The following is a 25,342-nucleotide window of genomic DNA, read 5'->3' on the forward strand; positions in this document are numbered from 1 at the left end:
TAAATTGTAATAGTAACTATAAAAATAGCTCATTCCTATATTTAACAAAATTTTCCTGGAAGAATAAATGAAAGGACAGATAACAAATTTGAAGAGAAGAAGAATAAATAGAAATCTATGTTACTGGGGTGATCCCAAGATGGCTGAATAAGAGGCAGCTCCGGAAAGCAGCTCCCAGTGAGAGAGATGCAGAAGCCGAGTGCTCGCCACAATTCCAAATGACATACCAGGTTCATTTTGTGGGTCTGGTCGGACAGTGGGTATAAACCAAATGGGCAAGTTGAGGCAAGGCGGGGCACTGCCCCACCCAGGAGGAGCGCGCATCCGACCGGAGGACCGGGGATCTCCCCTCTGGGACTTCAGTTCGGAGACAGCGCTCCACCCAACCTCTCTACAACCCGCAGAACAGGAGATCTTCCCCGGGCTGAAAGCCTCAGCGAGCTGCCTGAACAGGGCAGAACAGCAACTGCGGCCCTGGGGCTGCCGGCACCGATCTCGGCGGAAGCACCGGCTGACATGAGGAAGCCAAAAAGCCGGTGGGACGGAGCTACCGCCCCAGAAAGCGGGGAACAGAATGCAGGGAAACAGCCCAAACGGCAGCACGGTCCCCCCGACGCTGCACAGGGCCCAGCAGGCCGATAAACTCTCTCTCCAGAGTTTCGCACCCAGAACATCAGATAGAGAGCGACCAGGGCGGGCAGAAGGGAAGCCGCCATTGCAGAAACCAGCCTCATTTTCCCGAGTAAATAAAAGACACGGCAGCTCCACTGAAGCTGTGGCAGCTCAGCAGCGCCTCTGCAGGCGGACAAAGGAAAGGCGGCCTCCCCAAGCAGCTACCTGAGATCAGAACTATATAAATCCAAGGAGATGGGAAGGAACCAGCACAAGAAGAATGCAACCATCAAAAGCCAGAACGTCTCTCTCCCACCACGAGATCACGACTCCTCACCAGGGAACAAAGGGAACAAAGCAGGAAGGAGAACAAATTTGATGAATTGACAGAAGCAGGCTTCAGAAGGTAGGTAATAACAAACTTCTCTGACTTAAAGGAACATGTTCTTACCCAATGCAAAGAAACTAAAAACCTTGGAAAAGGTCAGATGAAATGCTAACTAGAATAACCAGCATGGAGAAGAACATAAACAACTTGATGGAGCTGAAAAACACAGCAAAAGAACTTTGAGAAGCAAACATAAGTTTCAATAGCCAAATAGATCAAGCAGAAGAAAGGATATCAGAGATTGAAGATCAACTCAATGAAATAAAATGAGAAGTCAAGAAAAGAGAACAAAAGGTGAAAAGAAAAGAAGAAAACCTTCAAGAAATATGGGCTTATGTGAAAAGACCTAATCTACGCCTGATCAGTGTACAGGAAGATGACGAGGAGAATGAATCCAAGCTGGAAAACACTCTTCAGGATATTATCTAGGAGAACTTCCGCAACCTAGCAAGGCAGTCCAACATCCAAATACAGGAAATACAGAGAACACCACAACAATACTCCTCAAGAAGTGCAACAGCAATGCACATAATCGTCAGATTCACCAGGGTTGAACATAAGGAAAAACTACTAAGGGCATCCAGAGAGAAAGGTTGGGTCATCCATAAAGGGAAGCACATCAGACTCACAGTGGATCTCTTGGTGGAAACCCTACAAGCCGGAAGACAGTGGGGGCCAATATTCAACACCCTTAAAGAAAAGAACTTTCAACCTAGAATTTCATATCCAGTGAAACTAAGATTCATAAGTGATGGAGAAATAAAATCCTTTATGGACAAGCAATTGCTGAGAGATTTTATCACTACCAGACTTGCCCTACAAGAGCTCCTGAAGGAAGCACTAAGCACAGAAAGGAAAAACCAGTACCAGTCACTGCAAAAAAGAACCAACCAGACGCAAAACAACCAACCTGTAATAAAATGGCAGGATCAAATTCACACATAACAATATTAACATTAAATGTAAATGGACTAAATGCCCCAATCAAAAGACACAGACTGGCAAACTGGGTAAAAAGTCAAGAACCATTGGTGAGCTGTATTCAGGAGACCCATCTCAAGTGCAAAAACGCACATAGACTCAAAATAATGAGATGGAAGAAGATTTACCAAGCAAATGGAGAGCAAAAAAAAGCAGGGGTGGCAATCCTAGTCTCTGATAAAATGGACTTTAAACCAACAAAGAGACAAAGAAGGGCATTACATAATGGTAAAAGGATCAATACAACAAGAAGAGCTAACTGTTCTAAATATACATGCACCCAATACAGGAGCACCCAGATACACAAAGCAAGTCCTTAATGACCAACAAAGAGACTCAGACTCCCATACAACAATAGTGGGAGACTTTAACACTCCACTGTCAATATTAGACAGATCAACGAGACAGAAAATCAACAAGGAAATCCAGGACTTGAATGCAAATCTGGACCCAGCGAACTTAACAGACATTTACAGAACTCTCAACCCCAACTCCACAGAATATACATTCTTCTCAGCACCACATCACACTTACTCTAAAATTGACCACATAATTGGAAGTAAATCACTCCTCAGCAAATGCAAAAGAACAGAAACCATAACAGTCTCTCAGACACAGTGCAATGACATTAGAACTCAGGATTAAGAAACTAACTCAGAATCGCACAACTTCATGGAAACTGAACAACTGGCTCCTGAATGTTGACTGGATAAACAATGAAATGAAGACAGAAATAAAGATGTTCTTCGAAACCAAGGAGAATGAGGACACAACGTACCAGAATCTCTGGGACACATTTAAATCAGTGTCTAGAGGGAAATTCATAGCAATAAATGCCCACATAAGGAGCAAGGAAAGATCTAAAATCGACACCCTATCATCAGAATTGAAAGAGTTAGAGGAACAAGATAAAAAAAACTCAAAAGCTAGCAGAAGACAAGAAATAACTAAGATCAGAGCAGAACTGAAGGAGATAGAGACACAAAAACCCCTTCAAAAAATCAACAATTCCAGGAGCTGGTTTTTGAACAGATCAACAAAATAGGTAGACTGCTAGCCAAACTAATAAAAAAGAAAAGGGAGAAGAATCAAATAGATGCAATAAAAAACAATAAAGGGGATATCACCACCGATTCCACAGAAATACAAACTACCATCAGAGATTACTACAAACAACTTTATACACACAAACCAGTAAATCTAGAAGAAATGGATAAATTCCTGGACACCTGCACTCTCCCAAGACTAAACCAGGAAGAAGTTGAATCCCTGAATAGACTAGTAACAAGGGCTGAAGTTGAGGCAGCAATTAATAGCCTACCAACTAAAAAAAGCCCAGATCCAGACTTGGTTTACAGCCAAGTTTACAGCCAAATTCTACCTAATATACAAAGAGGAACCAGTACCATTCCTTCTGAAACTATTCCACATAATACAAAAAGAGGGTATCCTCCCCAACTCATTTTATGAGACCAACATCATCCTAATACCAAAACCAGGCAGAGATGCAACAAAAAAAGAAAACTTCAGGCCAATATTCATGATGAACACTGATGCAAAAATCTTCACTAAAAAACCAGCAAACAGAATGCAACAGCAAATCAAAAAGCTTACTCATCATGATCAAGTAGGCTTCATCCCAGGGATGCAAGCCTGGTTCAACATACACATGTCTATAAACGTAATCCATCACATAAACAGAACTAAAGACAAAACCACATGATTATGTCAGTAGATGCAGAGAAGGCTTTTGATAATAAGCCTTTTTTTCCAATGGCCTTTTTGATAAAAATCCTCAATAAACTGGGTATCAAAGGAACATATTACAAAATAATAAAAGCTATTTCCAACAAACCCACAGCCAATATCATACTGAATGGGCAAAAACTGAGAGCATTCCCTTTGAAATCTGGCACAAGACAAGGATGCCTTCTCTCACCACTCCTATTTAATATAGTATTGGAAGTTCTAGCCAGAGCAATCAGGCAAGAAAAAGAAATAAAGGGTATTCCATTAGGAAAAGAGGAAGCCAAATTGCCTATATTTGAAGATGACATGGTTGTGTATTTAGAAGACCCCATCGTCTCAGCCCAAAATCTCCTGAAACTGATAAGCAACTTCAGCAAAGTCTCAGGATAAAAAATCAATGTGCAGAAATCACAAGCATTCCTATACAGCAATAAGAGACTTAAAGAGAGCCAAATCAAGAACAAACTCCCATTCACAATTGCTACAAAGAGAATAAAATACCTAGGAATACAACTAACAAAGGATGTAAAGGACCTCTTTAAGGAGAACTACAAACCACCGCTCAATGTTTATAACTTCAATGCTATCCCATCAAGCTACCAATGACCTTTACAGAACTGGAAAAAACCACTTCAAATTTCATATGGAACCAAAAGAGAGCTTGCATAGCCAAAACAATGCTAAGCAAAGAGAACAAAGCTGGAGGCATCATGCTGCCTGACTTCAAACTATACTACAAGGCCACAACAATCAAAACAGCATGGTACTGGTACCAAAATGGAGACATAGTCCAATGGAACAGAACAGAGGCCTCAGAAGCAACACCACACATCTACAATCATCTGATCTTTGACAAACATGATAAAAATAAGCAATGGGGAAAGGATTCCCTGTTTAATAAATGCTGTTGGGAAAACTGGCTAGCCATGTGCAGAAAGCAGAAACTGGACCCCTTCCTGACACATTACACTCAAATTAACTCCAGATGGATTAAAGATCTAAACATAAGTCCTCACACCATGAAAACCCTAGAAGAAAACCTAGGCAAAACCATTCAGGACATAGGCATAGGCAGGGACTTCATGGCTAAAACACCATAAACAATGGAAACAAAAGCCAAAATACACAAAAGGGATCTAATTAAACTCCAGAGCTTCTGTAAAACAAAGGAAACAATCATTAGAGTGAACCAGCAGCCAACAGAATGGGAAAAAAACTTGCAATGTACCCATCTGACAAAGGGCTAATATCCAGAATCTACAAAGAACTAAAACAGATTTACAAGAAAAAAACAAACAAACCCATTCAAAAGTGGGCAAAGGATATGAACAGACACTTTACAAAAGAAGACATACATGAGGCCAACAAACATATGAAAAAATGCTCATCTCTGGTCATTAGAGAAATGCAAATCAAAACCACATTGGATACCATCTCACACCAGTTAGAATGGCGATCATTAAAAAATCTGGAGACAACAGATGCTGGAGAGGATGTGGAGAAATAGGAACACTTTTACACTGTTGGTGGGAGTGTAAATTAGTTCAAACATTTTTGGAAGACAGTGTGGCGATTCCTCAAGGACCTAGAAATAGAAATATCATTTGACCCAGCAATCCCATTACTGGGTACATACTCAAAGAATTATAAATTGTTCTATTATAAAGACACATGAACAGGAATGTTCATTGAGTCACTGTTTACAAAAGGAAAGACCTGGAACCAACCCAAATGTCCATCAACAATAGACTAGATAAAGAAAATGTGGCACATATACACAATGAAATACAATGCAACCATTAAAAAAAGATGAGTTCCTGTCCTTCATAGGTACGTGGATGAAACTGGAAACCATCATTCTCAGCAAACTGACACAGGAACAGAAAACCAAACACAGCATGTTCTCACTCATAGGCGGGTGTTGAACAATTAGGACACATGGACACAGGAAGGGGAGCATCACACACAGTGGTTAGTTGGGGGGTGCTACGGGAGGGACATCAAGGCATGGAGAGGGTGGGGAGGGATAATGAGGGGAGAAATACCAGATATAGGTGATGGGGGGATGAAGGCAGCAAACCACAGTGCCATGTATGTACCTATGCAACCATCCTGCATGATCTGCACATGTACCCCAGAATCTAAAGTACCATAAACAAAAAATAATAAAAAAACAAATTTAGTTTAAATGGCAAATAAAAAAGAAATTTATCTTAATAATAGTGATAAAAATTGTTCTAAAAACTGACAAATGACTAATATAAGAAAATCTTAGTGGAACCATATACACACTTATAAGTTTAAGATAATACAAAGCAAATATTATAAATTAGTAAGGGAATAATAGCACACCAATACTTTTTGTTAAGAAAGCTATTTGGAAAATAATCAGGTCGGGTCATCTCTAATGACCACCTGCCTATTGACTATCTCCTCAGCTCAAAAGATTTTCCCTCCTCTGGTAATTAGCTTTCTCCTGATTTGTTGGTATATGGAATATGATCCACGGAGAACGGGCTCCTAGCAGCCAGGATTTATCCAACGTGAACTTGTTTCAGGTTGATATTCAGCACTGTATCCAAATTAGAAAAACATGGTCACTTTGCTAAGAATTTGGATTGGGAGTAAAAGCCAGATTTAATCTTTTTTGGATGGTTGGATGGTTCCTACTGGGACAGGGAAGCAGAGAAAACAAATGAGATAGTCATGGACGTATACTGAGAACACAAGCCAGAGAAACGGAAACAGAGACACAGAGCGAGTGGCACAGCTGCCCTGTTTCCCTGTATCTCCCTGAGCTGCGGCTGCATCCAGAACATGGGTTCTGTGAAACTCTTCCTCCTTTTCATAAGAATAACCCCACCTTTGACAGCTCCAGAATTCCTGTGACTTAAAAGCAGAATATTCCAAAATGAAGTTGTAAATTCCAAAAGCAGTAGAGGTTAAATTTTAAAACGAAGTATAATGTGAGTATAAAAATATTGGCAAATATTTTAGTTCATCTCGGGAGTATAAAGAGCATCCTGATAGTAAAAACTACGTGACAATAAAAGATAAACTACATGTTTAATATGTCATAGCATTACTCCCACGTAGAAATGAATGACAAACAGGAAATATGACATAAATACGTGTAAGACTTACGTGCATGCTTAATGAAAAAAGATCTCTAAAAATGAATATACTAGCATCCTTCAAATTCAAAGCAGGCAAAGGTCGTAAACAGACGAATCACAGAAGAAATATAAAAGGCTCCTAAACATGTGAAAAGAATTCTAGAAATGAAAATGATTTTCACATATAAAAAATTCTTATTACTTGTGTCAATATTGGTGCATAGATATAAGTACTTCATGGCTGGTAATGCTCCCTGGAAATTAATGTTGCAACATGTGTAAAGATCTTCAAACATATTAATACCCTTGTGAGCCAGTGCACTAAAACAGCACTCTTGCTTCCAAGTGCAAAAACCCAACTCAAAATGCTCTAATGAGAAAAGGGGTAGGTTGGCTCACTCACAGGTGAAAATCCCAGCAGTGCTTGTGTTGGATACTATTGCTCCAAAGTCTGATTATGGCTCTTTCCCTTCATATCAATTCTGTTTTCAACAGGCAGGTGACTCTCCTTCAAGATGAAAGATGGAAACTGCACTTAGGCTTACATTCTAGCAGTTCAATAAGCTGGCTGAAAAGCGGACTTCAACTTCTCAATGACTTTCTGTAAATCACAAGGTGACTTACAGAAATCTTACTGGCAAGACTTTGATCACATGTGTCTCTCTGAAACAATCACTATGGTCAGAGAATAGGTTCAGCTCCCTTAGCAAAGAGCAGGGTATGAGAATCATCCTGCCTGAATCAAAGTGGTGGAAAGTAGATGGAGAAGGATCACAAAGGGAAATTCAGATGCTGTTCCCAGAAAGAAAATGCATGCTGTGCACAAAAAATAATACTTGCTCTTTTAACTTTTAGGAATCTTGTCTGAGAAAACAATTGGAAAGGAAGTAAAAGTTATGGTATACAATATTTAAATGACAGCCGTATTTCTTCTGATAGTACAAAAAATGAAAACACTGGTAGGGAAATGAAAACTGTAACAGAAACATAATCAGAAACTATATACAGTTTTATCATATTCATAATATTTACAACATACAGTTGGCCCTTGAATAACATGTCTGAACTGTATGGATCCCCTTGTATATGGATTTCCTTCTGCCTCTGCCACCACCAGGACAGCAAGACCAACCCCTTCTCTTCCTCCCTCTCCTCAATCTACTCAACTGGAAGACAAGGAGGATGATTCACTTCTACTTAATGAATGTAAATATATTTTCTCTTCCTTATAATTTTCTTAACATCTTCTTTCCTCTAGCTTACATTATTGTAAGAATACAGCATATAATAGCTATAACATGCAAAACATGCATTGATTGTTTATGCTATTGGTAAGGCTTCTGGAAAACAGTAGGCAATTACTAGTTAAGTTTTTGAGGAGTCAAAAGTTCTTTGTGCATTTTCGACTGTGGCACCTCTAGCCCCCACATTGTTCAAGGGACAACTGCTTATTATATTTATATAGACACATATTAATATCAATATCAACACCATATTTACATTATATGCACATATAAAATATACATATTTTATATATATACATATTATAGCAACCACTGGAAAAACACAATATATTAAAAGGTAGGATAAAAATTTAAATACATTGTATGATCCCAGTTTTATTCAATTTGCATTTGTACAGAAAAACACTGAAAGGAAAGAGACCATAAATATAATCTAGTGTTGTGGAATTTAGAGCATTTTCTATGTGGGCAATGGCTAGTTTTTAACAAATGAAAACTTTGTTAAATGGTTTCAAAATGCAAGAATTTGGTAAATAATTATTAAGATGCTTAACATCTACCATGCTCAGGCAACCTGAAGTCATGAAATATCTGAGTGCTGGTTGACCTCTTAACCATGAAACCTGAACATTACTTAAAATCTTTAAACTTTAGTATCTACATCAGAAAAATCTGAACTAATGTCTTCTTTGTGCATCTCATGATTATGAAAATCATATAATATAAATAAAAGCACTTTTATTAATAATATTACAATGTGCTATAAAAGATATTAACATTAACATCTTTCAAAAAATAAGTTCGTGTTTTACTTTAGATTCAGGGTGCACATGTCCAGATATGTCACAAGGGAATATTGTGTGATGCTGAGGTTTAGGGTACAAACAATCCCAATGATAGCATCATCCAGGGAGTGGAGTACCCAATAGGTAGTTTTTCAGCTCTTAACCTTCTCCTCCTCTCCCCACTCTAGCAATTCCCTGTGTCTATGGATCCTATCTTGACATCCAAGTATACCCAATGATTAGCTCTCACTTATAAATGAAAACATACAATATTTGATTTTCTATTCCTGCATTAGTTTATGATAAAGGCCTCCAACTGCAGCCATGTTGCAGCAAAGGACAGGATTTTACACTTTTTTATGACTGTGTAGTGTTCCACGGTATATATGCACCACATTTTCTTTATCCACTTCACCGTTGATGGGCACCTGGGTTGATTCCATGTTTTTGCCATTGTGAATAGTACCGTAATGAACAGATGAATACGTGTGAGCTCTAAGCTGAATGATTTATTTTCACTTTGGATATATACCAAGAAATGGGATTGTTGCATTGAATGGTTGTTCCATTTTAGGTTATTTGAGAAATTGACAAAATGCTTTCCACAGCAGCTGAACTAATTTACATTCCTTCCAACAGTGTGTAAGTGTTCCCCTTTCTCCTCAGCTCAACCAGCATCTGTTTGTTGTTTCATTTTGTTTTGGGTTTTTTTTTTGTTTTTTTTTTTGACTTTTTACTAATTGTCACTCTGACAGGTGGAAGTTGATAGTTCATTGTGGTTTTGATTTGAATTTCTCTAATGATTAGTGATGTTGGGCATTTTTTTCACGTTTGTTGGCTACATATATGTCTTCTTCTGAGAAGTGTCTATTCGCTACTTTTGCCAACTTTTCAATGAGGTTATTTGTTTTCTGTTTGTTAAGTTACTCAAGTTACTTATAAATTCTGGGTAAGAGATGCTTGATGAATGCATAGTTTGCAAATATTTTCTCCCATTCTGTCCATTATCTGCACACTCTTTTGATAGTTTCTTTTGCTGTGCAGAAGCTCTTCAGTTGAATTAAGTCCCACTTGTCAATTTTTGTTTTTGTTGCAATTTGCTTTTGAAAACTTTGTCATGAATTACTTGCAATACGAATGTCCAGAATGGTATTGCCTACGTTTTCCTCTAAGATTTTTATGGTTGGAGATATTATTATTATATTTACATCTTAAACCCAACTTGAATTAATTTTTGTATATTGTGAGAGGAGGGATAAAAGACTACACACTGGGTATAGTGTACACTGCTTGGGTGACAGGGGCACCAAAATCTCAGAAATCACCACTAAACAACTTATCTATGCAACTAAAAACCACCTCTTCCCCAAAAATTATTGCAATAAAATAATATTAATGAAAAAGAAAGGTAAGGGTCTACTTTTATTTTTCTGCATATGACAAGCCAGTTATACCTGCACCGTTTATTGAAAAGAAAATAATTTCCCCATTGCTTAGTTTTGCCAACTTTGTTGAAGATCGGATGGTTGTAGATGTAAAGCTTTATTTATTGGTTCTCTATCTGTTCCAGTGGTATGTGTCTATTTTTGTACCAATACCATGCTGTTTTAGTTACTATATCCGTACAGTACAGTTTGAAGTCGGGAAATATGATGCCCCGGCTTTGTGTTTTTTGCTCAGGATCTCTTTGGCTATTTAGGCTCCTTTTTTGGTCCATAAAAATTTTATAATAGTTTTTTAACTCTATGAAAAATGACATTGGTAGTTTGGTAGAAATAATGTTGAATATGTAGATTGCTTTGGGCAGCACAGCCATTTTAACCATATCGATTTCTCCAGTCCATAAACATGCAATTTGCTTGTGTCATCTATAATGTTTTTAACAGCATTTTGTAGCTATCTTTGCAAAGATCATTTGTCTTTTTGGTTAGATGTATTTCTAGGTGTCTTACATTTGTTTGTGGCCACTGTAAAGGGAACCGTGTTCTCGATTTAGTTCTCAGCTTGCACATTATTGATATACAGGAATGCCACTGATTTTTGTACATTGATTTGATATCCCGAATTTTACTGAAGTTGTTTATCAGTTCTATGAGTCTTTTGGGTGACTTTTTAGGGTTTCCTAGATATAAAATCAGATTGTCAGCAAGAAGAGATCATTTGATTTCTTCTTTTTTATTTGGATTTCTTTTATTTCTTCCTCTTGCCTGGTTGCCCTACCTAGGACTTCCAGTGCTATGCTGAATGCCAGTGATGAGAACGGCCATTGGTGCCTTGTTCCTGTTCTTAGGAGGAATGTTTCCAGCGTTCTCTCATTTAGCATGATGTTGGTTGTGGTTTTCTCAAAGAGGCTTGAATTAGTTTGTTCTCACATTGCTATAACATTCATTCAGTCCATCATCACAGTCATAAAGCAGAAATGCTATGATCTAGAGGGGTAGGGGGAAAAAGCCCATGTAGATACCCTTTGGGGGATATAAAATAATAATGCTAAAAGTGGAACCATAGGACAAGTCTTTAGAAATTTGCCATGGATACTCTGCCTACATAAACTACCTCAGTTATGAAAACAAGGCAGTGAAGAACCTTTTAAAATGTCCCATTAAAAAGCCAGCACAGGACTGTAGCAAACGTCCTACTCTGGTCCTGGATGTTGACAGCTGGGGAGGTTGTACATGTGTGGGAGGAGGAGGTATATGGGAACTCTCTGTACTTTCCACTCAATTTTTCTGTGAACCTAATACTGCTCTAAAAAATAAAATCTATTAAAAAAAAAAAAAGGAAATACACAAGATTGGTTAATTTATAAAAGAAAGGCATTTACTTGACTTAAAGTTCCGCATGGCTGGAGAAGCACAGGAAACTTAAAATCACAGCATAAGGCACCTCCTCGCAGGGCAGCAGGAGAGAGAAGGAGCGCCAGCAGGGGAAATGCTAGACACTTACAAAACCATCAGATCTCCTGAGAACTCACTCATTGTCATGAGAACAGCATGGGGAAAACCAGCCCCATGATTCAATTACCTCCCACTGGGTCCCTCCCATGACACATGGGGATTATGGAGATTACAACGCGAGATGACATTTGGGTGGGGACGCAGCCAAACCGTATCAATGCTATTATTATTTTGAGATGTGTTCCTTCAATGCCTAATTGCTGAGGGCTTATATCATAAAGGGATGTTGAATTTTGTTGAAACGTTTTTCTGTCTATTGAGATGACTGTATAGTTTTTGTTTCTAATTGTTTACATGGTAAATCACATTTATTGATCTGTGTATGTTAAATCAACCTTTCAATCCAGGAGGAAAGCCTGCTTGATCATGGTGAATTAACTTTTTCGTGTCTTGTTGGATTCACTTTGCTAGTATTTGTTGATGCTTTTTATGTCCATATTCATCAGGGATATTGGCTTGCTGCTTTCTTTTTTCATTGTGTCTTTGCCAGATTTTAGCATAAGGCTGATCTTGGCTTTATAAATTGAGTTAGGGAGGATTCTCTCTATCTCAATTTTTAAAAAATAATTTCAGCAGAATTAGTACCAGTTCCACTTTGTAAGTCTCATAGAATCTTTCTGAGGATCTTTATGGTCCGGGAGTATTTTGTTAGATAGTTTTTTTTATTAATGATTCCATTTTGGAACTCAAAATTTGGCTGTTCAGAGTTTCAATTTTTTTCCTGATTCAATCCTGGAAGATTGCGCATTTCCAGAAATTTATTCATTTCCTGTAGTTACTTGTCTTCTTTGGACTTTATTTTAAATTAATAGATGGGAATAATACAACCTCCTTGGTGGATCCTCTCTGAGTTAAAACTAATCGATGTGAGACAGCACTGAACACCTACCAGTACCTGACACACAGAATACCTGTAACAAATGTAAATCATCTGCCTGCCATCTTCTTCTCTCATGCCCATTGCCTCACCTATACAATGTATATGGTATAAATGCACACAGCTGGGGAGAAGTAAGTAGACAATATCCAAGAATCCTTTCTACCTTTTGGTGTGGATTTTTCCATGAAAGCCAAAGCCCTTTCCCATAGCAGGATAGTGGATTGTGCCATGCACAGATTAAATACTCTCTCTGCCTTTAGGATGAGGATAAAGAAGACAGCACACAGAGCTACGATGCCCATGTGCCCAGCGGATAGTAATTCTTACATAAAGGACCACTGGAATTCAGGTCCTCCCTCTATAACTCTATCAGGCTTGCTCCCCTAAGAAAATTGGGAAACTTAAACACACATGGATTCCATATGGAGTCAAAGTGAGGATATAGGCTACCGGCCACATTCCCACAGGTTGCCAAATATTCAAGCTTGACTCAATAAAGAGTGGTCAAGAATAATAAAACAAACTACTTGGGAAAGACATAGAACCTTCTAAATTTAAACTATAACTTTCCCTCTTCTCCCATAAAATTCAGACTACTCCTGCAACCCTATGAACTCCTCACCACCTAGACTCTGCCCCTCCCTTCTCCTGCAAGCAGCTAGGAAAGTGTGTGCAGAATGTGGGTTCACTAGGGGCCACCCTCCCTTGCTCTCACCTTGACCCTGTGGCAATTTTTCAACACCCAAGACAAGAGTCTGTTTCTTTACTGAAATTGCTAGAGCCTGCCTAAACTCTTGGGCAACGGAGAACCTAGCCTGTCCCCACAGGGTAGGAATGTATTAACCACCCTATAAAAGTTATTTTTAAAGTTTTATTTAAGGAACAGCAGCTGGAGAATAAAGAAGAGAAAGGTGAAACAGGATTCCTGTATAGCCAGGCTGTAATCCCTCTCACGTCAATCCCCCATAGCTTTCTGTGGGAATTGCCTCCATGTAAATCTTTAAATCTGACCTCCCAAACTGGAAACTGAAGAATTCAGAGATAAAACAAACAGGAAATACAAACAGTCATGTTTGCTCAGACCCTTGCTGAATTACATTAGGGGTTTTGATGACAGGCTTGGAATTCTTTCATTAGATTTGGAGGTAATTACCAGAAAAAGTAAAACAACATTAAAGTACCATCACATAGAACGAGCTCACTACCATTTGGGAATTGTTTCCAATCCATGCACTGGAAATGTTAGCAATGGGAGGTTTTCTAGCAGTTTCTGTCCTGTGGTTGAGAGAATAGTCATTTGAGTAACGGGGAAAAGAAATTTAGCAAATTGCAAAGTCATGAAATAAATACTGATGTAGTCTGTATTTCATTAATCTCTAAATTACGTTGAAAATTTACACTAATTTTTATTGTTATTTTAATAATGCTACATTTGTATTGTAACTGCTATATCTTTTTTCTTTAAGAAAACAATGCATTGCCAGGTTGGAATGCATCTCAATTCAACAAGAATTATTGAGAATACCTACTGTATGTGGAAGGCTGTTCCTACCTCAAGATAGTTACACTACTTCAGAAATAAAATACATATGTGCATGCACAAAACTGAATGCACGCAACGCAAAAAGCAGGAAGGAGCAGCATAAGCAGGGCAGACGGGGGAAAGCACTGTTTATGTTCAGAAAACAGCAAGTAAGCCCTCAGCAGCAAGGGACGAGCAAAGATTTCAAAGGGAAAAACAGGCTCCAAGTCTAGTTCCACACTTGCTAACTTGTGACTTTTAGCAAATTACAGAACCGTTCTAAGCCTCTGTTTCCTCTGTTTAGAACTGAGCCACTAAGAAGTATGCTGTAAGAGTAAGATCATGCATGTGAAATACCTATATCGTGGTGACTAGCATATAGGGAATACTCAATAAATGTTTAAAGCAAAAGAAGAAAGAAGTGAGGGAAGGAGCAAGAAAGGAAGAAAAAGAGAGAGGAAGGATAAGAAGGAAAGACAAAGGGAAGGAGGAAGGAAGGGAGAGAGGGAGGGAGGGAAGAAGGAAGGAAGAAAGGAAGGAAGGAAAGAAAGAAGGGAGGGAGGGAGGGACAGAAAATAAGTCAGGGATTTCTGAGAGATGTAGGCTTAAGATATGGATCAATTTGCATATAAGCCTAAGACGTGAAGACAAATACCATAAGCTAAGCAAGGTAGAGCACAGAACTTTCGTAGTGGAAGATACATAAGTGATATGGTATGGCCGTGTCCCCACCCAAATCTCATCTTGAATTCTAGCTCCCATGATTTCCACGTGTTGTGGGAGGGACTTGGCAGGAGCTAACTGAATCACAGAGGAGTTTCCCTCATACTTTTATCATGGTAGAGAGTAAGTCTCATGAGATCTGATGGTTTTATAAGGGGAAATGCCTTTTGCTTGGTTGTCATTCTCTCTCTTGCCTGCTGCCATGATTGTGAGGCCTCCCCAGCCACGTGGAACTGTGAGTCCACTCAATCTCTTTTTTAAAATAAATTACCCAGTCTCGGGTATGTCCTTATCAGCAGCATAAAAACAGGACTAAAAAAATAAGGTCACGTGATACTATATAATAAGACTGGAATGCAGGTTCAGGCAAGGTTTGTGTGACTTTGAAAAAGTTTCCAGAACTTCTTGAGTGGAAAACATCTTTCTCACAAAATCATTCTGAACACTACAAGTGATAAGATGTATGAAGGCATGTGACACCGTGCCTGACATCTAGTCACCACTGATAACTCTTAGGTCCCTCTTCACTCTCTTGCTTTCCTCCCCTAGAGACAGAAGAAAGGAGCAGTAAATGGAAAGAAGAAGAAAACGCTGGCAGAACACAAGGGAGTTAAAGTGACTATAACTGAATAAAAGAAGACAGGGAATAATAGTGGGATGTTGTGAGGGTTGTTGTACACAGTCACTATTCATCTTTAAGAGTTTGGTTGCAATGGAGGGTTTGGGGGAAAAAGCCAGAGTATATATTGAAAATATGAAATCAGCAACGAAGTCCTGAGGCAGAAGTATCACTTTGGTGTGTTCCTAACTCCTGTCAGACCGTGAAGCATTCAGAGAAAATAATAGCATGCATGAGTGTTAAGATTAAGTGAGATTTTTTTATCTAACTAGTTATTGTTAAGAAATGGACAACATAAAACCAAAAGGAAAACGTAAGGAAAGAAGATACTGAGTTGAAGACAGAAGAGACGGCATGTTCTGGTAGATGTGAGTTAAGTCTAAAACAGGTTAAAAGTTAGTCTCCTTGTGAGTCAAAGATATTCATAGTTAGTATAAATACGCAAATTTCTTCACGGGGTGAGGAAAATGGCCAAGAGACGTCATGCCAGAAAGAGTCTATCTTCTGAGTCAACAGGGTTCAAAGAATGACTTCTGTAAATGCTTGACTCCAGAACTGGTGTGCTGCCAGTCACTAAGGATTCTCAAACACTAGTGAAAGCCTCATAAAAATCACTGATCATGTGGTCTCAAAAAAACACATGATGTCCAAACAAGAGAGATAGACCAGAAATTTGAGTGTGTGGAATGAAGCCTTGAAAAATCTATGATCAAAGTGTGCAAATAAAAGTGCAAAAGGAAGAACATTGAAATTAGAGTGGGCCATTGAGAACTTAAAATGTGAAGTTTTCAGTTTTGAATTTTGGTTAGGCCCTCTCAAAGGTGTCAGAGAGTTAGCAAAATTGGAAGGATTCCCTTGAGTCTGCAGAATCTTCTCACCTGAATCTTCAGGGAGATGCTAACATCGAGAAAGCAGAGAGAAGGCTGATTATCTGGGAATGGGTTAATGTTTAGATGGAGTTAGTTTAGATGGTTAAAACTCAGGATGCCTAAAGCAAATATTGAATGCTGAGGAATAAGCCAGTGTTCAGAGAACCAAGAGGGAAAGCGATCAGAGGTGGGAAGCATTCCTGGGTACCTTCCAGGACGAAGGATCGGCTGCAGCACAGCTCAAAGGTAGACCTGCCAAAGGGACACATGAACTTGGCAAAAGACTTTCTATGTTCTAGGGTGGCTGAAGGGAAAGAAACACAAAGGGTTTGGGGAGGTGAGAAGCTGCCAATCAGAATCGTGTAAAGCTCACTATTAAGTTTCATGAAGTATTCAAAATCATGATAAGTGAATGACAATAAACGACGATGCTAGAAAGCTCACTAATAGGTTTATAAGTATTCAGAATGCTGGTTTCTTCTGAGGACTGTGAGAACAAATTGGTCTTCTGGTGGTTTTCTCACAATCTTTGTGCTCCTCAGGTTAAAGACTCATCTCCCTAATTCCCTCACTTGGCATTCTTTCTGTGGACACATCTGTCACCAAATTTCTTCTTAATCATATTAGATTAAGTCAGAGATATATTAGATTAAAGCCAACCCTTAACTTGTGTACAAAGACTGTATATCCAAATAAAGTCACACTGCAAGGTACGGGGGGTTAGGACTTGCACATATGAATGGAGGGTGTCATAACTCAGCTCACAGCTCTTTATCAAATTCAACACAGGAAAATTGGGAGGACATTGCGAGACTATATGCCTAGAAACCCACACAACTCCGTATCTACTCCCTCACTTACAACCCTTGCTGAACCTGCCGCTTGTTACAGGATTTAGTAATTTCCCAGCTTCTCTCCGTAAGTGACACGCTTTCCTTCTGCTTTCAAACCCCCAAATGTTGTGTGTCCTGATCACGGTCAATGGGGGCACATGACTCTACTCGGAAACATACACTACATCAAATCATTTTGCTTTCCATGTCAGGACTCTTTCTCTCCTCAGAGCAAGAAAAACTTACTCTTACCAACAATGCCCAGCCTTTCTAGTCTCTTATTCACAGTATAGGTTGGAAACAATAATGCTTTCAGGGCTAAATGCTTCTATCTGAAAAGCTTTAACTTCTGAAATTCAAAAATCTTTGTCTTGCTTTTTGACATTATTGTGTCTTTCCTGTGGCAATGAATGGAGGCAAGACCCTGCCTGCAACAGAAAGAACCACCAGGAATTAAACCTGTACCAGCTCACATGGTAATACCTAACAAGCCAGTATGTTTTCCTGATAGAACCAACATTCTCCAAACGGCGTTTCTCAAACACTTGTCTTACAGTGTCAATATCAGATTATCAGAAAGTGCAAGAAAAAGAAAAGTTTTATATTAAAATATATTTTAGAAATGCTGAATTAAACAAATTTTTGAATCACAGAAATTTAGATAAGGAGACCTTAGGCTTAGTCTAAATTTCTTTTTTGTCAGATGAAATACCTGATGACACAGAGGATAAATAACTTACCCAAGATTGCAGCTACTACTACAAAGTAGATATTATAGCTACTAATAAAAAACTCAGTACTTGTATTCTCTATGCAAAGTTTTTTCCGCACTATACATTATATTGTCTGTTTCTACTCACATGCTTGCACGCACAAGAAAATGTATAATAGAAAATAGTAACATAAATATTATTTAATTCAACCAACATCATTGGCACCTGTTATATACTGTCAATAGCCTAGACACTAAAGATAATAGTAAAGAACAAGACGTGAATATCGAGTTTTAGGCACTCATCAAGTGGATGTGGCATAATCTCAGTTTTACTTGGATGACAACCATAATCACCACACATTAAAAGAAGGACACAGCTATGCTGTAGAATAGAAAATACTGCACAACATCTGTCATGATGGCTTGCCACTCAAACAACTTAAATATACGCTATAATGTGAAAACAACATAATTTTAATTAGTGGAAATCATACCTAATTAATCTCTTAATATGCTTATAAAAATTCTTAGAAAATATGCCAACCCAAAGAGTATTGATAAGAAACTCCTTTTTTGCATAGATGGAATTGTTTTTAAAAGGGAAGACAGAAGGTTAGAATAAATGAAAATTTACCTCCATGAAAACAGAGAAATAATAATTTTTCAGAGAACTTTCAATCCCAAGTTTAAGAAAACCATATACTTTCAGAGTTAGATGAGATCTTAGGCATGAACTAGCCCATCCAATTCTTTTATTGATGATATAAATGAGGTGAGAGAAATTAAGGTGCTTACACATGTTTATAATGATCTTGAAATAGTGTCAGAGTAAATAGTAAAACCTTCAAGTTTGTAAATAAAATGATACAGTAAAAAAAAAAGGGGGGGGGAAAGAAACAGAATCAGGATTTTTTGGTGCTGTGTGAGTAGAGACAATAATGACAAATATATTTCAATGTGAACAAGTATATTAGTGTATTTAAGATAAGTAACAGAAACTATTACCACAAAGTGTTTGATTAAAACATTACTTGTGATTTGAAATGAGACCTAGAAGATATTATAAACTCTTCCTTATAGAAGTTAACATACTATTACAACAGGAAAAGCCTACCTAAGGCCAATTAACAAGATCTGTGCAAAACAAATTCGTAATTTTTTTTTTTTTTTTGAGACAGAGTTTCGCTCTTGTTACCCAGGCTGGAGCGCAATGGCGCGATCTCGGCTCACCGCAACCTCCGCCTCCTGGGTTCAGGCAATTCTCCTGCCTCAGCCTCCCGAGTAGCTGGGACTACAGGCACGCGCCACCGTGCCCAGCTAATTTTTAGTATTTTTTTTTAGTAGAGACAGGGGTTCACCATGTTGACCAGGATGGTCTCGATCTCTTGACCTTGTGATCCACCCGCCTCGGCCTCCCAAAGTGCTGGGATTACAGGCGTGAGCCACCGTGCCCGGCCTGTAATTCTTATATTTTGTCAATCCAAGGGATTGATACAAAGGAGTATTTTCATCTGTATCATTTTGTATAATTTAGGTGAAATTTGTGATAACGTGAAGAAAATTAAAACTCACCCTGGGAACCCTGGTTAGTTACCATAGGTAGAAAAATAGAAGAATATTCATATTTCTGAAACAAGAAAGGAAAAGAGAAAACATCATGTAAGTGTATTTTTCATATATATCATGGATTGTGTATGAAGCGGCTTGCTTTAATGGTGACATGATTAAAACAGAAACTCCCTGCAACTTGATCAATGTAATGATAAGATGTATAAAACCAGGTTCTCCATTCAGCAAATAGTAATGTGTGAGGTCCATTGTTATAAGGTGTGACAGTCTGATGATATTCAGATCTCACTCAATAGGTAGTTTAGGTAAAAAGAGTTAAAATACGGTATTTCATGACATAGCTATTTAAAAAGTAGATACCTAAACGCTTACTACCATGTCGTCTCACGTAGTGCTTCCACCACAAAGATGCTGTCTGTGAATAAGACGTATTAACGAAAATCTCATGTTATTTTGTAAGATTCCAAAAATTCTCACATAAGTAATGCAGAGGTCTAGAACGCATGAATCTTTGAAATGAGAATAAAAGGCAAAATTTTCTGAACACCTCGGTTTTCACCATTTGTACTGAATGATTTGGCAACAGCCTATGATTGTTAATGCAGGATTAACGGGAGACACCTGCGACCGTAATGGGAAAAGGAAGAATAACTCCGAGCCTGTGGCGTAATCAGGCGGGAATAAATCTAGGTGTCGTGATACAGGGCAGCACTGCTAGGGGCAACCTTCTTTAACATTACACCACAGATTCTGGTAAATTCATGGTGAATCTATGTTTGCGGATTTTTTTTTTTGTAATCGATTGCAAAACAGCAAGAGATTTTAGCTTTAATAAGTATGTATCTTCACTCAAAATAAAATAAAAATTGCATAGGTGATACAGATAATTTGGCCAAGACTCAGACATGATTTTTTAAATGAATTGGAGAAAATGAATATTTGTAAAAGGTACACTACCACCATTTATTCTGCCCTCAGCTCTAACGCCACCAGCTTGAATCAAAGAATTTGAGACTTTGTCTTTCAGCTCAAACTATGTATTTTCTCTCTTAGTACTCCCATACGTGTAACTTGGTTTTACTCTTCATCTCATGTTATTTTAGAAACTACTTAAATTAAAACTAGTAGAAAGCCGATGGAAACTCTCTGTGGATAAAATACGTATTTTTATTAAGCCACTTTACTTCTGGCAGCTGCTCTCGTGGTGTGGTGGTGGTAGCATTCTTAAAATGCCAACATTCCACTGGTACTGAATGCTGGCACTTTTCACAAATAACTAAGAACTCTGAAGTCTAATCCATATGAATTTCACACCTCATGCCTAGAAAACTACATAATTTCAGGGTGGGCTTAATGAAACGATAAAACCTCATGATGAATATTAATATTCTGATTTAGAGGTACGTTTTCACTCTCTATCTTCACTCACACCTAATAAAATTTTGACAGATAAATTTTTAAAAATCTTCTATCACTGGAATCTTAGTCCTTCAGTTTCTTCTTGATAGTAACTTAGCTGTTAGTTAAATTGGTCTTTTTCATGAGAATGTCCTGGTCTTTCCGATTTCTCTTTTCTAATCCCTTTCTTCATAATACCACCAGGGTATGTAATGCATGTGACTCCCTAGCATCGGCCCCCACAGCTCCCTTTCCTTCCCCAGAAACACCCCAAAATGTGTGGATCTTTTGAACAGGATAAACAGGCTGCAGAGGGCCAGGAGAGAGTGTTTTTGGTTCATACATTTAGCTGTCCTCTTCCTCCAAGGATGGCCAAGTCTCAGCAGAAAGTTGTGTTTCTTCTAGAGTCTAAAGCTTCTCTAAATCATGTCTAAAGGAGCATGCTTCAAATGCCAATGCATATTCTTAGGTATCTGCATACACATCTACATGTTTACACACCCCCTTGCATCTGACTCCCTCTCCTAACTGCCTGTTTGTTCTGTTCTATGTATGATATTCAGCAATCTAGATATGTTGATACAAGTTTAAGGTAAAAACACTTTAACTCCCTTAATACTATTTTCTGACATGATTTAAAAAAAGAAACATTCCTTTAGTCAAGGTAACAGCTACCTTTCTCTTGATGAGAAGAAAACTAGTAGCTGAGAAGAGAGTCAAAAGAAAATAGGGTTTCACAACACCAAAATGCACTTGAAAATATTTTTCATTGCATCCCCAACAAAGCTATGTTATACCGTCCACTTTCTCAATATCAATAAATTTCCCAAACTTAAAGAGAAGAAAGGCCTCTGTGGGTGATTGGCTCCAGAACGTTACAGCGCAAACATTCTGACAGCACAAATAGTCTTTTAAAGCTGTTTGAAAAGAAACGCTATATATTAATGATGACCAATCCTGAGTGATCACACAGAGCATAAAAGAGACGGTACACAGTGCCTATGGACTCCAATATTTTCAAGACTAGGGTATGTACACACCCTAAGGCAGTTTTTCAGAGTGTAGTCTAAGATTTGCTTACATCACTAAAATAACGTGAGGCAGATTTCAGGGCCGCAGCCTGGATCAACTGAATCAGAATATTTAGATAGGATTTGGTATTATCCATTTTCAACAAGTTTCAGCGAAGGCTCTTATGCACATCTGTGACTGACATACTCTATAACTTGATGTCTTACAAAGGGCTATCAACATTTTTTCCTCCTCTGGAAAAGTTGCTGAAGCCTAAACTTCAATCTGTGATGATAAAATTGACAGTAGCGTGCTTGTCAGAGATTAGGAAAAAAGGAATGTGTCTATTGGATTCTAACAAGTGACAGAAAAAACACATTCTAATGTTGTGTTTTCTAATTTTTCCCAATTTCTAATATTCCCCATTTCATTGTTGCTTGACATGTAGCAAACCTTATCAATCCTTCATAAACTATCACCTGTGAAATTTACATTTAACTATTTTGTGAAAACTTTTTGCAGAGTTGTGATAATTTCAGACTTCATACACTTAAAATTTATCAAATACATATATGGATTGAATGGCACAAACAACAATATTTTCTTTCATGTATGCATATAACAAAGGGCTTCAGCAAAATTACAATAACTTTTGACAAGCCTGTGCATGCGCACAAACACACACACACACACACAACTGATTGTATACGTTTTTTGGTCCTTATTCGTAATGTTTCCTCAACTACTATTTATCCTATGCTCGAGTTTATTCACTTTACTCAGAAAAAGGCACGTAGTCACTAAGTTTCCCTAGCACTTAGTTTTAAGTTACACAAAATATTTATTCCTCACTTTTCAAATTTCCTTGCAGAGGGATTTCCCCTGAGCATTTTTTATCTCTCCATTCCCTGGGAGAGGAGAAAGAAGCAGAGAAATTTATGTGATTGACAAAATGTGGAACAAGGAATGGAATCTGCATGGCTCAGCCCTCACAGGTTTCCTCCTTCCAGGAAATTCATTGCCGTGATGGTTAATATTAACTGTCACCTTGATTGGATTGAAGGATGCAAATTATTGTTTCTGTGTGTATCTGGGTGTTGCCACAAGAGATTAACATTTGAGTCAGTGCAGGTAGAAATAAAGCAGGCAAAAGAAGGTGGGAAAAGCTGACTGGCTGGGTTTTCTGGCCTTCAGCTTTCTCCCATGCTGGATCGCTTCCGGCCCTTAACACGAGACTCCAAGTTCTTCGGCTTTTGGACTCTTAGTCTTACACCAGCGGTTTGCTAGGAGGCCTCGGGCCTTGGCCACGTACTGAGGGCTGCGCTGTCGGCTTCCCTGCTTTTGAGGTTTTGGGACTCAGACCGGCTTCCTTGCTCTTCAGCTTCCAGACAGCCTGTCATGGGACTTCACCTTGGTGCGTTAATGCTCCTTAATAAACTCTCCCTCATCTGTCCCTCTAGAGAACCCTAACATACCTGCCTACAGAGAATGTGCATTCTGGTTTACTCCTCCGAGCCATAAATTCTACAAAATAAGCACTCCCATGTGAAGCAGTCCTTTTAAAGCTGTTTGTAAATTGATGGTAAGCCTAATTCCAAGGTTCGGTATTAGGAATCTCATTGTTGCCATATTCTGCAATATACCATTTATCTGCAGTAAACTCATATTTTTATATCCATCTGCTTGAAAGCTTTTTGTCTATCTCTAAATTGATTTCAAACTCAGAAGGAAAAGAAGAGTAATATTTATTATACTTCTCCAATCCCCAAAACTATTACATAACTTAAGTAAATATACGTATAATTTGTAACATGTGGCCACTCTCCTTGTGTTTTCTTCCTATTCCTCTTTATCAACCTCCAAAGTAGGCCTTGTATTTGTATTTAAGAAAAGCCATGGCATCTGCAAATAGTAGCAATAATATCCCAGAATAGAAGCCACACAAAAGATCGAAACGCTAAATGTGACGGCGTCATTCCAATTTTTTTTTTTTAACTTTTGTGTAAAGTAACCGATAATAATCATTAGGGGAGAATTTTTATTCCTCAGTCCTTCTATTTCTCTGTGAGGGAGCTTTCTTTAGACTAAAATCCAGGTCCCTTTCCTGGTTCAACCATTATTCCCACTTTTCTCTGGAGGATGAAGTTTCGAAGAACCTAGGAATGCGTGCCCCAGCATTTCAGAATCCAGTCTTCGGAACGTGCCCACCTCTCAGACCATATGCACCAGCTGTTTCCCGATAAACATCATTCCGTGTGGCTTGTGCCTTTCTGGCATTTCTTGTGCCCATGCAGATAATTCTGCTGGTGACTGGGTACAGTATTATGAAGCTTATTATTTCCACTAACCTGAGCCATATTCTACAAACAGTTTTGTCAGCAATTATGGATTTGTTTCCATCTATGATTTTCTCAACTCTTGTGCCTGTCAGTTGTTTTCAAATCACCTTGGAGATAAAGGAGTGTTATTTATTAGGTTCCCAAAAGAAAATGCCCCAAATCACTGGAACAGAAGCTCCACTGGAGCAAAAGCTACGTTGTTTTTAATTATTGTTATAGCATCAGCAACTAGACTAGTGTTTGTCACCTATTAGGCAATCAATAAATATTTGCTGAGTTCGTTGAAGGAATTGGAATTTTATAATGTTTTACTTAATTTAGTAACAGTTATGTGTGTCTTTGGCTTTTAAGGGAACTCAGAAAATAGGAGGGAACGAAATTCTTCTTTAGATATTTATATGATCTCTGGCAGCAAAATCTTCTTTAAGGATCCTTCTATCTTCAAAATTCCATGAAGATCTGAATGATTTCATCTTATAGAGACAAAGAATCCTCAAAGCAAGAATTTGTGAAGAGTTTTGTCTCATCACATAACCTTAAAAACACACTGAGTACCTATGATAATGGCTGAAATTAAAAAGAAAAAAAAAGCAGTGCCCATACCAAATGCTAATAGAATGCAAAGAAACTATATTACTCACATTGCTAGTGAGAATGCAAAATGATTCAGTCACTCTGGAAAACAGTTTGAAAAAAATATTTTTAGAATGTTTTTCTAAAAAACTAAGGAGATCGCTAATGTGCCACACAGCAAGTGCACTCGCAGACATTTATCACAGAGAAGTAAAAACTTATGTTCACACAAAAACCTGCACAGTTCATGTACCCAAGATTGGTGGTGGGCGGGGTAGGAGCTGAATACTGTGGTTAGGCTCTGTGTCCCCACCCAAATCTCACCAGGAATTGTAATTCCCATAATCATGGGAAGGGAGAGACCAGATGGAGATAAATGAATCATGGGGGTAATTTCCCTCATGCTGTTCTCATGATAGTGAATGAGTTCTCAAGAGACGTGATGGTTTTATAAAGAAA

Source organism: Aotus nancymaae, unplaced genomic scaffold, assembly GCF_030222135.1.
Source record: "Aotus nancymaae isolate 86718 unplaced genomic scaffold, 86718_ANA_hifiasm-v0.15.2.pri h1tg000025l, whole genome shotgun sequence".
Classification (NCBI taxonomy): Eukaryota; Metazoa; Chordata; class Mammalia; order Primates; family Aotidae; genus Aotus; species Aotus nancymaae.